Genomic DNA, 3,820 nt, shown 5'->3' with positions numbered 1-3,820 from the left:
CCTGCTGAAATACTGAGAAAGAAAACATTGGATTTGAATGCATATATCATGAGATAGCAAGTGCTACTTCAGATAATGGACTTTTGTTTTATTCTAGCAACATTAACTTGCTTTTGGTCATAGTAACTAAGTATTTAAGTTTACATAAAGTGTAACATTAAAATGATGCATGGAATAATGTTTATTATAATTACACAGTGCCCTCAAATCACTTTCTCAATTACATCTTTACTGATGGAATATACCTTAGGTGGTGAGTTCTTTTGTGTTTTAGGCAAACATTAATCAGCTCTAGAAAGAAAATGTCTTCGATTTATATGTTTAAGTCTTTGTTGCTACTGTGTATTAATTCTCAGATGCTCTTTTATTAAATTCAAACATGCTCTTTCTGAAGACTTGACTGACTAGCGAATTTGTAACTCTAATTATTTATCTTTTTGGGGACATCTCTCCTAATGAAATTTTTTTAAAAGCGATTTTTGCAATAGGGTGCATGTGCTTGCCAGAGAGAGACAGAGACAAGAAAGTGAGAAATCACCCCTCCAGGGGCGATGGTCACGCCGCAGTCCCTTCTCATCCATTCTCTTCTCAGGATTTTAGGGATGCACGCACACAGACCTGGCATCAGTTTCAAGCCCCTGTGTCTGGACTCGAACTGCAGTCGGCAATGTGGGAGTCCAGCAACATAACCATTACGCCATCTATCGGTCCCTTCTAATGGAATTTTATGTTAATAAGATATTTTTCAGAAAAACTTGGGACCAGGAGATGGTGTAGTGGTTATGTTGCTGGACTCCCACATACTCAACCCGTGGTTTGAGTCCTGGACCCAGTGGCTTGAAACTCAGACTGGGCACATGTGCGTGCATGCCCAAAATTACATGAGGTGAATGGAGGAAAAGGGATTGCAGGGCGGCCATCCCCCTTGGGAGTTGATTTCTTGGTTTCTGTCTCTTTGGTGAGTGCATGTGCCCTAGAGCAAGAATCTCTAAAAGAAAAAGAAAAACTTGTCTAGGAGATTAGGGGTCAGGATAAAAAACCAACACCTTAGGAAATAGTGTTCCTGTGCTTCAAATCTCATCTACTTCTGTTCACTTGGTAAAAATAGGAACAGGAATAAGGTAGTGGCAATGAAATAAAATGATCACTTATGAAAATTGTATTACTCTGGACATATGTATTATATGTTGTAAATATAAATGAGGGATATCTTTTCAGAATGTATAAAATGTTGTTAAAGATACAGGAAGATTACCAAATAACATACGAAATTGTGATCTAGCTGGTGGCATAATGGTAAGGTGGCTGGATCCAACATGGCCATCAGCATGGTTCAAGTCCTGGACTTGATGGCTTAAAAAACATGCCAGACTGGGAATAGCAGGGGGTGTAATGGTTACATTGCTGGACTCCCACATAGTTGACTGTGGTTTGAGGCCTGGACCTAGCCGCTTAAAACTCACGCTGGGCACATGTGCGTTCATGTCCAAAATCCCAAGAAGAGAATGGAAAAGGAGGGATTGGAGCTTGGCCATCTGGTGATTTCTCACTTTCTGTCTCTCTCTCTGTCTCTCCAGTGAGCACACATGCCCTATAGCAAAAATCTCTCTCTCTCAAAAAAAAAAAAAAAAAAAAAAAAAAACAAGCCGGGCAGGGCCAGCAGGTGGTGTATTGGTTAAGGTGCTAGACTCCCACATAGTTGACTGTGGTCTGAGTCCTAGACCTGGCAACTTGAAAATCACACCAGGTGCATCTGTATGAGTGCCCAAAAGTGCCAGAAGTAGAATGGAGAAGGGATCACAGTGTGGCCATCCCTCTTAGGAAGTGATTTCTCACTTTTCCTCTCACTGTCTGTCTCTCTGGTGAGTTCATGTACCCTATGGCAAAAACCTTTTTTAAAAAATGGTAGGCACATATGTGTGCATACCCAAAATCTTGAAAGAAATGCAGGAGAAGGGATTGTGCTGTGCTATCACCTATGGGGGTGTTTTCTTTCTTTTCGTCAATCATTCTCTGTCTCTCTGATGAGTGCACATACCCTCTAGCAAATTAGGAAAAAAAAAAAAGACTCAAAATTGCAAATAAAAACGAAAAATCCAACTTAAATAATACTAAGGTTTTTTTAAATAACACTAAGTTTTTGGTTTCTAGAAATTTCCATTTTTGGTGTATGATTACATTTTTGTATTTACTGGTTGCCATCATTGCAATTAGGATTATAATAAAGAATTGGGTTGTTACATTTATTTTAAGAAATTTTTAAACAGTTCTACTGTTTATTGCTCATGAACTTTCCTTACTATTGGGGATGTTTTTTTTTTTTTGCTATAGGGCGCATGCGCTCGCCAGAAAGACAGAGAGAGACAGAGAGATAGAAAGTGAGAAATCACCCCGCAGGGGGGATGGCCACACCGCAATCCCTTCTCCTCCATTCTCCTCTTGGGATCTTGGGCATGCATGCACACATGCCTGGCGTGAGTTTAAGCCACTAGGTTCAGGACTCAAACCGCGGTTAGCTACATGGGGGTTCAGCAACATAGCCATTACACTAACTGCTGGTCCCGGGGATGCCTTCATTAAAGCATATTCTAGAAATCACTAAGGTATGGAGGAAATTTTATTTAGCTTTGAGAGATTTTACTTTCACAATACACATACTCTTGGCACAGAAAGGCCCTATTAAAGTTTTGCAGTTGCTTAATAAGATAAATATTTAAGTTGATTTTATAAGGCTTTCAGACTTTAAGTTTGAGAAAGTTAATGGTTATCAGGATTTGCATACATGATCACAATCAAAATGGTAAAATAAACCAAAGAATAAAGTTTAACACCCTCAAAAACATAATAAATTGCAATTTCTAATGAAACACTTATTCCTATCCTATATTCATTTTCATCTTTTATTTTAATTTTATACTGATTTTAAAACAATTATTTTATTTAACTTTACTTATTTATTTATTTTAATTTGACCAGAGAGGGACAGAGCAAGAGAGAGAAAAAGTGAGAAAGCAAGCTGCCAGGTTTGGGACTCAAACCGCGGTTGGTCCTGTGGGAGTCCAGTGTCCTTAGCCACCAGGCCACTTGCTGGCTCCCTATACTGACATTTTTTTTTTTAAGTATGTAGGTTACAGGTAATCTTTTGTGTTATCTTCCTAGTCTTAATACTGATCACCTGTTTTCTTTCTTTTTACTTTTGTTTCAGTATTTATTAGTAGAAATAGATCTTCACATATTTTGTGTTTATAGAAATTCTACATTCTCTTAAGGGTTTTTTTTTCATTTTACTTGGAGGTATTTTTGGGCATCAAAGTGAACTGAATATATTATCTATGCATTTGCTTTTTTACAGACATTTTTAGATTTTAAAACTAAATTTGAGGAACCATGCATATTGTATAACTTACTTAATAATACAAAGAATTGTTTGCATTTTCAAAAAAGTCACATAAAAACTGAACTCAAGTTAAATAACCTACATGTTCTAAATTTTCCAAGTTCCATTTCTTAATATAAAGAACTACTTGTTCAGTATTATATATTGCTTGCTGTCTAATAAGTCAGATTGTCAGAGACGATTTAGTACATAATCTCTATTTTTAAATTATATCTTTATTCACTTTCTTTCAGAGATGATTAAACACTGTGCCATATACAGAATTAGCCCAAAAGCTTAAATAAGAACCAAACATGTAGTTTTTAGACTGAACAACTTAACCTTAAAATTATATATATCTACATATACACACATGGTATGCTGAATATTAAACATTTCAAGTGACTTCAATAAATTTAGCAGACATTCAGCAAAACACTCTTT

This window comes from Tupaia chinensis, unplaced genomic scaffold (genome assembly GCF_000334495.1).
Source record: "Tupaia chinensis unplaced genomic scaffold, TupChi_1.0 Scaffold000314_1, whole genome shotgun sequence".
In the NCBI taxonomy this organism is placed as follows: domain Eukaryota; kingdom Metazoa; phylum Chordata; class Mammalia; order Scandentia; family Tupaiidae; genus Tupaia; species Tupaia belangeri.
This window is presented reverse-complemented; position numbering follows the sequence as displayed.